The sequence below is a fragment of the Homarus americanus genome, unplaced genomic scaffold (assembly GCF_018991925.1).
Source record: "Homarus americanus isolate GMGI-L3 unplaced genomic scaffold, GMGI_Hamer_2.0 scaffold1024, whole genome shotgun sequence".
NCBI classification, from domain to species: Eukaryota; Metazoa; Arthropoda; class Malacostraca; order Decapoda; family Nephropidae; genus Homarus; species Homarus americanus.
The window spans coordinates 2,996,889-3,011,647 of record NW_024715228.1 but is presented as its reverse complement, the minus strand read 5'-3'; positions in this window follow the sequence as shown (position 1 = coordinate 3,011,647).

Sequence of the window (14,759 nt, the reverse complement as noted above, 5' to 3'; positions counted from 1 at the left end):
CCTGGAGTGTGTGTTACAGGGGTCCTGGTGTGTCTGTTACAGGGCCTGGTGTGTGTGTTACAGGGGCCTGGTGTGTGTGTTACAGGGGCCTGGTGTTGTACAGGGCCTGGTGTGTGTGTTACAGGGTCCTGGTGTGTGTGTTACAGGTCCTGGTGTGTCTGTTACAGGGCCTGGTTGTGTGTGCAGGGGCCTGGTTTGTGTGTACAGGGTCCTGGTGTGTTTGTGCAGGGCCTTCTGTGTGTACAGGGTCCTGGTGTGTTTGTTGGGGACTTGGTGTGTGTGTTACAGGGTCCTGGTGTGTTTGTTACAGGGGACTTGGTGTGTGTGTATTCAGGGTCCTGGTGTGTTTGTTGGGGACTTTGTGTGTTTACAGGGTCCTGGTGTGTTTGTTACAGGGGACTTGGTGTGTGTGTGGGGTCCTGGTGTGTGGGGTCCTGGTGTGTCCGGGGCCTGGTGTGTGTTACAGGGGCCTGGTTTGTGTTACAGGGTCCTGGTGTGTTTGTTACAGGGGCCTTCTGTGTGTGTTACAGGGTCCTGGTGTGTTTGTTACGGGGACTTGGTGTGTGTGTTACAGGGTCCTGGTGTGTTTGTTAGGACTTGGTGTGTGTTACAGGGTCCTGGTGTGTTTGTTACAGGGACTTGGTGTGTGTGTTAGGGTCTGGTGTGTTTGTTGGGACTTGGTGTGTGTGCAGGGTCCTGGTGTGTTTGTTCAGGGGGCCTTCTGTGTGTGTTAGGGTCGCTGTGTGTGTTTGTTACGGGGACTTTGTGTGTGTTACAGGGTCCTGGTGTGTTTGTTACAGGGACCTTGTGTGTGTGTTACAGGGTCCGGTGTGTGCAGGGGCCTTCTGTGTGTGTGTTACAGGCCCCGTGTGTGTGTGGGCTGGTGTGTAAGCCGGGGCCTGGTGTGTGTGTGTCGGGGCCTAGAGTGTGTTACAGGGCCTGGGTGTGTACAGGGGCCTGGGTATGTACGGGGGCCTGGAGCGTATTACGGGGCCTGGTGTCACTTATCACACGCACAGGTTGAGATACTGAATCCATTTTGTGCCTCAGTGGGAGATTTGAACCCAGATCAATGGTTTTCCAGCTCAGCACACTGACGATCCCCACCCACACCTTGGAGGCTCGCAGCCGTGATATGGTCGCTGGTGTGGCCGCTACATTCGCTGGTGTGGCCGCTACAGTCACCACCCAACACAACACCGTTCCAGACTAATGGTAAGGACAGACACCAGCTAGACAAGTCCCCTTAGAGATGGTTATAAAGTCGGTGTTCACTTTTAAACCTTCAATAACTTCGTGTGTTCATCTGGTTGTGTTGACAAATAAAAACGTGTGTTATTGTGCTAAAACATATACCATTTGTTTTTTATATGTCATTTAAAGATTATTTCTCACATGACCGTTTACAAAGTCATCAACAGTTAGAAGTTGCACACGGAGTTTATAAACACCATGTGCGTTCTGTGTCATGTGTGTGTGTGTGTGTGTGTGTGTTCACGTGAGTCTGACAGTCTTAAAGGTGTCAGCTTATATCACCTTCTGTCATAAGGTTAAAGAAACATGTGAAGATTAGCCCCCCCCCCGATTATTTCACCTCATAATTAACCTAACCTAACCCAACTTAACCTAACCTAACTTAACGCGTTGATTCTCAGGTGAAATAAACTTGGGGAATAACAGGGTGTGACAGCATACATACATAAATACATACATACATACATAAATACATACATACATACATACATACATACAGGAGAAAATATCTATCTCAGAGTTCAGAAAAAAGATCCCAATTTTGTTGACCGATCCTTTTCTCTTTCCCGAGGCGACGGTCTGCTGAATATATATATATATATATATATATATATATATATATATATATATATATATATATATATATATATATATATATATATATATATATATATATAATATATATATGTGTTGTGTGTGTGTGTGTGTGTGTGTGTGTGTGTGTGTGTGTGTGCATCTCTCGGGTAAGATCAAGGAAATGGACAGGGCAGGTTCACTTTACTACACAGATTGATACAGCACTACAGGTAATCAAGACCAGATACCTTCCCCCTCCCATCCTTCTCTTCCCTCATCCTCACCCCCTCTCCTCCTCCTCTCACTCCTTACCCTCAATCCCTTCACCTCCTCCTCCATACTCCCTCTACTGCTCCTCCCCCCCCCATCTCCAAACAAGGACTTCACCATTACCTGGAGACAGTCACCACACCTGCACGCTCACGTCCCAATACCTTCATAGCCCTTCTATGCAGATTCTTAGTTCGCTTAAAACTTTTTCCCAATCGCTATAAATTCTGACAAACTTCTCCCTGAGTGTATGTGTGTGTGTGTGTGTGTGTGTGTGTGTGTGAACTTTGAAGTAGCTTTAATGTTCACGTTTTTGGTTGTTTTCCTTAACTGGGTCGACTGAGTGAGGTGGCCAGAACCCAACCCTAACCTAACCACGCAAATTTATTCACGCTGCTTCACATTTTCCTTTAATATATCCTTCCTCCTCACCCCCTTCCCTATCCTTTCTCCCCCCTTCTCACTCCTTCCTCCCTCTTCCCTACCCCCCTTCTCTACTCATTCTCCCCTCTCCCCCACCCCCTTCCTCTCTCTTGTCTACCATTTTGCTGTATTTAATTGACTCTCTCTCTCTAGGCTTCCATCATCTGCCTGGTGGTGGCTGTAAACCTCAGTCATGCGCAGTGTCTGTCTGTCTGTCTGTCTGTCTGTCTATCTGTCTGTCTGTCTGTCTGTCTATCTGTCTGTCTATCTGTCTGTCTGTCGTTCATTTATTTTACTTCACCTAAACATGTGCCAGCATTAACCCTTTGAGTCCTGGAGGGTTTAACTCATCATCCTCAAAGGGTTTACCATCGTCCCTAAGGGTTTAACTCATCATCCTCAAAGGGTTTACTCATCGTCCTCTAAGGGTTTAACTCATCATCCCGTTTACTCATCGTCCTCAGGGTTTAACTCATCGTCTTCAAAGGGTTAAAGAAAGACTCTCACTCAGTACCGTCACACCGTACTCTGGCAGGTTATTCTATACGCCTTACACTCCTACAGCCACCCCCACTACAGTAACTCCCCTTCAGCGTCTCCTGCAATATATATACGTGTCTGTTTATGTTGTGACGACTCTTCCCTCCTCACTCTTCCATCATAACACAACAACTTGCTCCAACTTGACACCAGGAGAAGAAACTGCTTCACGAAGCTACTCGACCCCAGTGACCACCGATCAGAACCAGTTTCCCATCCGACTAGAGAGACCGAGGTATCGAGGCAAGTGTCTGTCTGGTGAGCTCAGTCTCTTTACGGCCAACGGTGTGTCTGTTCTACCTGGGTGTGGACGAAGGATTATATTAAGGACTACTACTGGTGGTGTTGTGATGCTTTGATGATAGTGGACTACTGCGGTAATCCCTGGTTCCTCGTGGTTAATCGCAGCCTCGACATACTACTCGAGCTGCCATTTCTATCAGGTATTTGTGTTGTTGTTTCCCTTTCATAACGTAAATTTGCCTGTCACGATAACAGTGATTTGTGTGTGTGTGTGTGCTCCTTACTTCGCATCCACGTATTTCAACACCCAGATTATTCATTCATTATTTTAACTTGTTAACTTTGCCTTTCCTCAGTGTTGTGGGTAGCTAGGAGGGACATCACATTAAAGGCTTCAACACTTGCATATGTTTTATCTCCATTTCTTTACGTTATACAGAAATGTTTGTTATATTTGGCTTAGAGCGAAAAACATCTTTTATAACTACGTATTAAGAAGGTTCAGATATATTAAATGATGCGTAGTTTAATGGGACTTAAATAACATTATCACGAATATCATCTTTCTTTACAAACCTCATGAGCCAAGGGAAGGGAAGGAGGACTTTTATCATTCATTAAAAAGCAAAGTTGTCTCGAGGAAATATAACTTCTGCTACAGTATTCTTCTGTAAGCTTGTAACGGGGGAATTCTTAACTTAACCCCCTCCCACAGGACCCAAATACTACCTACCCCTACCACTACCCCCTACCACTACCCCCTACCACTATCCCCCTACCCCTGTCCCCCTACCCCTAACCCCCTACCTTAAAAAAAAAACTGAAAATAAAACTTGATACAAAGAAGATTTTCTCTTGTGACTGAAGTTTAATCCCTCACCTTTTTCTCACCTGAGGAAGGGAGACGCATTGTGACCAGGTGGAAGATCTCTCCCTGTACACCACACAGCTGGAGTCTCTCTCCCTGTACACCACACAGCTGGAGTCTCTCTCCCTGTACACCACACAGCTGGAGTCTCTCTCCCTGTACACCACACAGCTGGAGTCTCTCCTGTACACCACACAGCTGGAGTCTCTCTCCCTGTACACCACACAGCTGGAGTCTCTCTCAATCTCTCTCTCTTCAGTTCATCCCACCATAGAAGACAGACAAACACAGTTACTTTATATAATCACGTAAAAAACAACAACAGCGCGACCCACTTGCCCACCACCACCACACGACCTACCCCACCACCACCACACGACCCACCTACCCACCACCACCCCAGGTCGTTCAAGTCGTCTATCTTACTCTATTAATCATGAAGTATCAACACACCTGGCGGCTAATTAGTATTTCTTCCCTTAATTAAATTAGTTTATGACCTCGTAATGAAACAACAACGTAAACACCTATTAATTGTGACGTAATTGTTATAATACCTGACGTGATAACAGAAACTTAATACAACTCTATCATTATTATTTTCTCGGACAACACAAAACCTAACCTGACCTAACCTAACCTAACCATTATCAGTTACTGCGTGTTCGTTCCCTTAAGCTGAGGAGCCGACCACCAGGCTGCCAGATGTGGTGTACAGTCAGATGTGTTGGTTTGTTGTTGCCAGACTGTGGCATAGTACTTGCCGCAGGGACTACTAAACCACCAACCACCACTATCATCACCACACTACCATCATTATCACCACCATTGCCACCACCACCACCATACCACCACCATCACCACTATGGATGAGCCACCCAGAGGCAGGCAGGCGAGATAGGGACAGAAGGAGGAGGAGGGAGGAGGAAAATCTCGAAATGGAATTGAAATCTTTTGAAGTGATGTCATTAAAATATTCATCTGACATTAATATTGCGTCTGAAATGTAATTCTGTTTTTGGGGTTCGGGGAGAAGGAGTGAGGGAATGGGGAGGTAGCAAAGGGAGTGAGGGGAAGGGTAGGAAGGATGGGTGAGTGGAGGAGTAAGAAGGGAGTGAGGGGAAGGGTAGGAAGGGGAGTGGGGAAGGGTAGGAAGGAGTGAGGGAGTAAGAAGGAGGGAAGGGGGTGAGGAGGAATGAGGGAGGGTGAGGAGGGAATGGGGAACAGTAGAGGGTGCGGGGGAAGGGGTAGGAAGGGAGTGAGGAAGGGAGAGAGGGGGAGTGGGGAAGGGGTGGAGGGGGAGTGGGGGGAAGGGTAGGAAGGGAGTGAGGGGAAGGGTAGGAAGGGGTGAGGTAGGGGGGACGTGTTTTGAGTTTTCTCATCTAAAAGCTCCATCTCTAAAAATAGTGAAAAGAGACGAAAGAAACATTAATGGTTGTCCAAATGTTTCGGTGTGTGATGTTTGTTGTGAGGAATAATCTGTGTATCAAGTCTGCTGAAGGACTATATAGAAAATGAGTAAGCAGTTAGGAAAGTGAATGATATTGTTGGTATACCTGTATGATAGAATGATTGGCTTGGTATACCTGTATGATAGAATGATTGGCTTGGTATACCTGTATGATAGAATGATTGGCTTGGTATACCTGTATGATAGAATGATTTTAACAAGTTATTACATCAACTTCACCTCACTTGTTTACCTGAATCAAGTTACATTTTATCACCTGTTAAAACACCTTCACACACACACACACACACACACATACAGCGTCACAATCAAAACAATATTCTCGTGTGATCACAGAAAGAGACTTCAATCGCATTCCAAGTGATTCCCCATCTCTTGTGTGGTGGTGGAGCAGAGGTAGGGGGAGGGAGGGAGAGAGGTGGGGGAGGGAGAAAAGAGATTGTATTTTGTAGTTAAGGTATTCCACCACCTCCCCCTCACCCACACCACCCCTCTCACCCACCACCCTCTCCACCCCACCCCCTCTCACCCCACACCACCTCTCACCCCACCCCTACCCCCACCCCCTCTCACACCACCCTCTCACCCCCCCATTGGAACATAAGTGCATCATAAGACACACACACACATCCGTCACTAATCTAATTCCCGTGTTGGGTGTAAAGCAGTAGTGTAAGAATAAATTACCATGTGTTATAGGCGTTAGTTGAGTGAGCTTCTTGGTATATAACAAAGAGAAACGATTGTCTTTCTTCTCCTTTCGTTCCTCCATCTCCTTCCTCCCTCTTCTCTCCTCCTTCCCCTCTTCTCTCCTCCCTCCCCCTCTTCTCTCCTACCCTCCCCCTCTTCTTCTCGTAACTCACCTTGAACCCCTTTCCTACCTCCCCGTCTTCCTTCACCTCCCCCTCTTCCCTCAGCCCCCCTCTTACCTCCCCTCTTTCCTCCCTCCCCTCTCCTCCCCCTCACCTCCCTCTCCCCTCCACCCTCTCTTTCCTCACCTCCCCCCTCCCTCGTTGACTGGTCCAGGGTAATGGAGAATATTTTTATCACATCATGTAGACGTCATAACAATCACCGAAACTTGGATGAATCTGGCGAGAAATTTTTTATCAGAGTACCACATAGAAAGGGTACAACCTTTTTCCAAGGACAGGGAAGGTAGGAAGGGAGAGGTCACCTCTTCGTCAGGGACACATTAAAATTTTGTATTAATAATTCAATAAAGGTGAAATAAAGACGAGTCTGTATGGGTAGAAATTACGGAAGGAAGAAAAAACTAATTATGGGAGTGATTTACAGGCCCCCAAGTCTTGGAAAAAAGCAGCTCAGCCCATATGGCAGGAAATGAGTAGGGCAGAAAAATATAACAACCTGTGCATTATGGGGTAGGAAGGGGTGAGGTCATAGATGACACAACAATTGATCATGACTATAATATATTCACTAGTATACTACATAAAGCACAAGAACAAAATATACCATACAGAAAAATAAGGTCAAATAAGAATGAGCCAAGGTGGATGACCAGAAAACTTAAACATGACATAGGAATAAAGAAAGGAATATATAAGAAATTAAAGGGAGGGGAGGAGCAGCTCAGAAATAGGTATAATGAACTATCTAGGAATGTTAAGAAAAATGTAAGGTAAGCAAAGAGAGACTATGAAATCAAAATAGCAAGAGAATCCAAGGCGAATCTCAAGAGATTTTTCCAGGTATACAGAACAAAGGTCAAGGACAAAGTTGGGCCTTTAAAATCAGGGATGGTAGAAGTGATAAACGGCAGTGAAGAAATAAGCAAGGTATTGAACAGCTACTTATCAGTTTTCACAGAAGAAATTCGCGAGGAAATTCCAGAGGTGGAACTGATATTTAGGGGAAAGGAAGAAGAGAAATTAATGAATATCACTATAAGAAAAGAGGATGTTCTTAGGAGGATAAATAAACTAAAGAAGACAAAATCCCCAGGTCCGGATGAAATTTTCCCTCGAGTCTTGAATGAGTGTAGGGAACAGATTAGCGGACCCCTCGTAAATTTATTTACAAAATCATTAGACACGGGAGCTGTGCCAGACTTGTGGAAACAGGCAAATGTAGTACCCATCTTCAAAAAAGGAGACAGAGCATCAGCGTCAAATTACTGGCCGATCAGTTTGACGTCAGTAGTGGGGAAATTTCTTGAATCAATTATAGCAGATAGCATCCGATCGCATTTAGAGAAAAGATAATTAATCTACGACTCTCAACATGGGTTTACAAAGGGAAAATCTTATCTCACAAATCTGCTGACGTTTTTTAGGAAAGTCTTCAAGGTAGTAGATAATGACGAAAATTACGATGTTATTTACTTAGACTTTAGCAAAGCGTTTGACAGAGTACCGCATCAGAGGCTTCTGAGAAAAATTAAGGCTCATGGTATCGAGGGGAAAGTTTTAAATTGGGTAAAATCATGGCTCGCTGATAGAACGCAGAGGGTCAGCGTAGATGGTGTTAAATCTGTGTGGGGCCGTGTAACCAGGAGGGTTCCCCAGGGGTCAGTACTAGGCCCACTCTTGTTCATAATCTACATAAACGATGTAGATACTGGGATCAGCAGTGACATAAGCAAGTTTGCGGATGACACCAAAATAGGGCGGCAGATTAATTCAGGGCAGGATGCAAATGCACTACAGGAGGATTTAAATAAACTGCAGGATGGTCAGAAAAATGGCAAATGAAATTCAACACCAGCAAGTGCAGCGTACTTAATAATTGGAAGAACAAATACTGTCAACATCAAACTAGAGAAGTCGACTTGTGAAAGAGACTTAGGGGTACTCGTGAGCCCGGACCTTCGGCCTAGAAAACGGTGCGTTAATGTTCGAAATAAGGCAAACAGAGTATTGGGTTTTATATCTAGAAGTGTAAGTAATGAGAGTGCGGAGGTCACATTGCAATTATATCTTGCGCTAGTCAGGCCGCACCTCGATTATTCTGTTGAGTCCTGGTGCCCTTATTATAGAATGAATATCAATTCACTGGAGTCGATGCAGCGAAGAATGATGAAAATTATTCCGGGACTTAGAAACCTTCCCTATCAAGATAGATTAACGAACTAAACTTGCATTCCCTAGAAAGACGAAGAGTGCGGGGAGATATGATAGAAGTATTTAAGTGGGTGAAGTGAATCAATAAATGAGATAGATAAAGTTCTTATAATATCCGTGCATGATAGGATTCGCAGCAACGGATTTAAGTTGTCTAAGTTAGGCTTAGGAGGGAGATAGGAAGAAACTGGTTTTCAAATCGGGTGGTAGATGAGTGGAACAAGCTTAGCAACTTTTTAGTAAGTGCTGGAACGCTGGAAAGTCTTAAAAGGAGGCTAGATAGATTCATGGAAGATAGAGGGTGGTTGTATCTCCTGACAGGAGCTGCCATGCACAGGCCAACCGGCCTATTGCAGACTCCTTATGTTCTTATGTTTTGTCGCGCGGTTCTCTGTGGTGCTGTGAGAAGGTCCATCTTGTGTACACACTAGGTATATTAATCAAAGTCGAGGAGTTTTGTTCAGGAAGCTTTTGTTAGGTTAGGTTAGTTTAGCGTTAGATTGGGCTGGGTTAGTGTTAGGTTACATAAGAACATAAGTCATAAGAACATAAGAATGGAGGAAACTGCAGCGGGTCTATTGGCCCATACCGGGCAGTCCCATTTACACCCAGCCCCTATTGCTCATATATCATCCAACCTAAGTTTGAAGCTATCCAGCGTATTCGAGTTAATGATGATATTTGATAACTTGTTCCAGTCGTCCACTACTCTATTTCCAAACCAATGTTTACCTATTTCGCTCCTAAATCTAAATTTGTCTAATTTAAAACCATTGTTACGAGTTCGCTCCTGGTTGGAAAGTTTGAGTACCTTTGTAATGTCCCCTTTGTTTAGCCCTGACTTCTATTTATACACTTCGATCATGTCGCCCTCACTCTACGTCTCTCGAGGAGTGCAAATTAAGATGCTTTAACCTGTCTCTGTACTCAAGATTCCTAATGCGGGATTAGTCTTGTCCTTCTCCTCTGAATTCTTCCAAGGATTCTATATTCATTCTGTAATACGGTGACCAGAATTGAACTGTATATCAGGTGAGTCTCTAGCGCAAGATATAGTTTTAAGATGACCTCTCTAGTCTTGTAACTAACATTCCTTTGTATGAACCCAGTACTTTGCTTTGTTTCGAGGAAATACACATTGTTTACTTGGCTTAAGATTCCTACTTATCATTACTCCTTAATCTGTTTCGCAGTTGGTTTCTCAATAACATCGTTGTTCATCTGGTATCTGGTTTCCTATTTACATCTCTATACTGTGTACTTTATTTGTCCACATTGAATTTCATCTGCCATTTTTCAGACCATTTCGATTTTAGATCTTTCTGTAGTTTTGCGGAGTCTTCGTCAGATTTAAATACACGTCCTATTTTAGTGTCATCAGCAAATTTACTTATGTTGCTGTCTACGCCGATATCTATGTCGTTTATGTATATGATAAATAATAATGGTCAAGTACTGAGCTGGGGAACTCCACTAGTGACGTTGCTCCAATGGAATTTAGTGCCGTTAATGCTCACTCGCTGTTTTCTGTCCTGTAACCACGCCCTAATCCATTTTAGAATATCACCTTTACTGCCACGAGCGTCCACTTTTCTTATTAGTCTTTCGTGGGGGACTCTGTCAAGCTTTGCTAAAGTCGAGATATACCACATCATAATTGTGCCCCTCATCCTCGTTAGGTTTGCGTTAGGTTAGGTTAGCGTTAGGGTGTTTAATCATCAGGTGAAATAAACTGGGGTGCTAATATTCACATAATCCTACGATCTTTTCGATATTAGTGCTGACACACACTGTTGATACACTCTACTGACACACACTACTGACACCTGTTGACACACCTGCCGACCCAGTAAAGTGTCAAACTCAGGTGTGTTTAGCCTGACCAACTTTTGACAACTATTCTCCAAGCACAGGAAGACACTCACCAACTTGTGTCGTGACTCCCTCCTGTGACCTGACCTACCTTCCCCCTGTGACCTGACCTGCCTTCCCCTTGTGACCTGACCTGCCTTCCCCCTGTGACCTGACCTGCCTTCCCCCTGTGACCTTACCTGTCTCCCCCCTGTGACAACCCATGACCTAATTTCTCATTAGCTTAGGTTAACTTATGTTTGTTTTGGTAAGGTTTGGCTAGGTTAAGTTAGGTTAGTTTGAATTAGGTATGGTATGGTTAGATTAGAGTTTTAGGTTAGTTCACATTAAGTTAAGATAGATTAGTTTAGATTAGGTTAGGTTAAGTTATTTGTTATTTTTCAACACCTACAGAATACATTACTCATGTTGATAGAGATATTTTCGTGGGATTAGACTTCTCTCGATAATCTGAGTTTAGTCTTTGTAGATCACCTTCAGCCCGAGAGTAAATAAAGTTTAATGTCTTGGGTAATGCTGGGATGAGTCGACCTACTGTTTACCGTTGTTTATATACCTACACTGTCTAGGTACATTGTTTGTATTCCTGCACTGTCTAGGTACATTGTTTGTATACCTGCACTGTCTAGGTACATTGGTTGTATACCTGCACTGTCTAGGTACATTGTTTGTATACCTGCACTGTCTAGGTACATTGTTTGTATACCTGCACTCTCTAGGTATATTGTTTGTATGCCAGCACTCTCCAGTACATTGTTTGTATACCTGCACTGTCTAGGTACATTGTTTTACGTAATTCCTGCTGTCTAGGTACATTGTTTTGTATACCTGCTGTCTAGGTACATTGTTTGTATGCCACCTGCACTATCTAGATTGCATTGTTTGTATTCCTGCACTGTCTAGAGTACATTGTTTGTATACCTGCACTGTCTAGGTACGATTGTTTGTATACCTGCACTGTCTAGGTACATTGTTTGTATACCTGCACTGTCTAAGTACATTGTTTGTATACCTGTGCTGTCTAGGTACATTGTTTGTATGCACTGTCACCAAGGTACATTGTTTTGTATTCCTGCACTGTCTAGGTGCATTGTTTGTATCCCACTGCACTCCAATCTGGAGTGCATTTGTTTGTGTCCTGCTGTCTGGAGTGCATTGTTTGTATGCCTGCTGCTGTCTGGGTACATTGTTTGTATTCATACACTGTCTAGGTACATTGTTTGTATGCCTGCTGTCTAGGTACATTGTTTGTATACCAGCACACTCTAGGTACATTGTTTATACCTGCACTGTCTAGGTGTTATTGTTTTGGCCATACACTGTCTGGAGTACATTGTTTGTATACCTGCACTGTCTAGGTACATTGTTTGTATACCTGCACTGTCTAGTACATTGTTTGTATACCTGCACTGTCCTAGGTACATTGTTTGTATGCACTGTCTAGGTACATTGTTTGTATACCACTGTCTGGTACATTGTTTGTATACCTGCACTGTCTAGGTACATTGTTTGTATTTCTGCTGTCTAGGTACATTGTTTTGTATACCTGCTGTCTAGGTGCACATTGTTTTGCCGCCACTGTCTAGATGCATTGTTTGTATACCTGCTCATCCTGGAGGTACATTGTTTGTATACCTGCACTGTCTAGGTGCATTGTTTTGTATACCTGCATATCCTGGTACATTGTTTGTATACCTGCTGTCTGGAATTGCATTGTTTGTATACCTGCACCATCTAGGTACATTGTTTGTATACCTGCACTGTCTAGATTTACATTGTTTGTATACCACTGTCTAAGGTACACATTGTTTTGCATACTACTGCTGTCTAGATTACATTGTTGTATACCTGCACTGTCTAGGTACATTGTTTGTATACCTGCACTGTCTGGAGTACATTGTTTGTATACCTGCACTGTCTAGGTACATTGTTTGTATACCTACTGCTGTCTAGGTACATTGTTTGCATACCTGCACTGTCTAGTGCATTGTTTGTATACCTGCACTTTCAATCTGGATTACATTGTTTTGTATACCTGCACTGTCTAGGTACATTGTTTGCATACCTGCACTGTCTAGGTGCATTGTTTGTATACCTGCACCATCTGGGTACATTGTTTGTATACCTGCACTGTCTAGGTACATTGTTTGTATACCTGCACTGTCTAGACATTGTTTGTATACCTGTACTGTCTAGGTACATTGTTTGTATACCTGCACTGTCTGGGTACATTGTTTGTATACCTACACTGTCTAGGTACATTGTTTGTATACCTGTACTGTCTGGGTACATTGTTTGTATACCTGCACTGTCTAGGTACATTGTTTGTATACCTGCACTGTCTAGGTACATTGTTTGTATACCTACACTGTCTGGGTACATTGTTTGTATACCTACACTGTCTGGGTACATTGTTTGTATACCTGCACTGTCTAGGTACATTGTTTGTATACCTGTACTGTCTAGGTACATTGTTTGTATACCTGTACTGTCTAGGTACATTGTTTGTATACCTGCACTGTCTGGGTACATTGTCTGTATACCTGCACTGTCTGGGTACATTGTTTGTATACCTGTACTGTCTAGGTACATTGTTTGTATACCTACACTGTCTGGGTACATTGTTTGTATACCTACACTGTCTGGGTACATTGTTTGTATACCTGTACTGTCTAGGTACATTGTTTGTATACCTACACTGTCTAGGTACATTGTTTGTATACCTGTACTGTCTAGGTACATTGTTTGTATACCTGCACTGTCTGGGTACATTGTTTGTATACCTGTACTGTCTAGGTACATTGTTTGTATACCTACACTGTCTAGGTACATTGTTTGTATACCTGTACTGTCTAGGTACATTGTTTGTATACCTGTACTGTCTGGGTACATTGTTTGTATACCTGTACTGTCTAGGTACATTGTTTGTATACCTACACTGTCTGGGTACATTGTTTGTATACCTGCACTGTCTGGGTACATTGTTTGTATACCTGTACTGTCTAGGTACATTGTTTGTATACCTGTACTGTGTAAGTACAGTGTTCATATACCTGTACTGTGTAGGTACATTGTTTATGTCCTACACTGTCCTGGTACATTGTTTGTATACCTGCACTGTCTAGGTACATTGTTTGTATAACCTGTCTAGATACATTGTTTGTATACCTGCTGTGTAGGTACATTGTTTATGTCACCTGTACTGTGTAGGTACATTGTTTGTATACCTGTATGTGTGGGTACATTGTTTACATACCTGTACTGTGTGAAATTACATTGTTTGTATACCTGTACTGTCTAGGTACATTGTTTGTGCTCACCTGTACTGTGTAGGCATTGTTTGTATACCTGTACTGTCTAGGTACATTGTTTGTATACCTGCACTGTCTAGGCTGTGTTTGTATACCTGCGCACAATCTGAGTGCATTAATTTGGCCATACTATGCACTGTCTGGAGTGCATTGTTTGTATACCTGCACTGTCTAGGTGCATTGTTTGTATACCTGCTGTCTAGGTACATTGTTTGTATACCGCTGTCTAGGTACATTGTTTGTATACCTGCGCAATCTCTAGGTACATTGTTTGTATACCTGCACTGTCTGGGTACATTGTTTGTATACCTGCACTGTCTGTTTGTTTAGTATCACCTGCAATCCTGGAGTGCATTGGTTTTGTATGCCTGCACTGTCTAGGAGTGCGTTGTTTGTATGCCTCACTGTCTGGGTACATTGTTTGTATGCCTGCACTGTCTAGATTACATTGTTTTATTATACCTGCACTGTCTAGGTACATTGTTTGTATACCTGCACTGTCTGGGCCATTGTTTGTATACCTGCACTGTCTGGAGTACATTGTTTGTATACCTGCACTGTCCTGGGTACATTGTTTGTGTCTACTGCACTGTCTAGGTACATTGTTTGTATACCTGCACTGTCTAAGGTACATTGTTTGTATACCTGCACTGTCTGGAGTACATTGTTTTATTATACCTGCACTGTCTGGAATTACACATTGTTTGTAATACCTGCGCTGTCTGGAATTACATTGTTTATTATACCTGCATGTCTGGGTACATTGTTTGTATACCTGCTGTCTGGGTGCATTGTTTGTATACCTGCACTGTCTGGGTACATTGTTTGTATTCCTGCACTGTCTA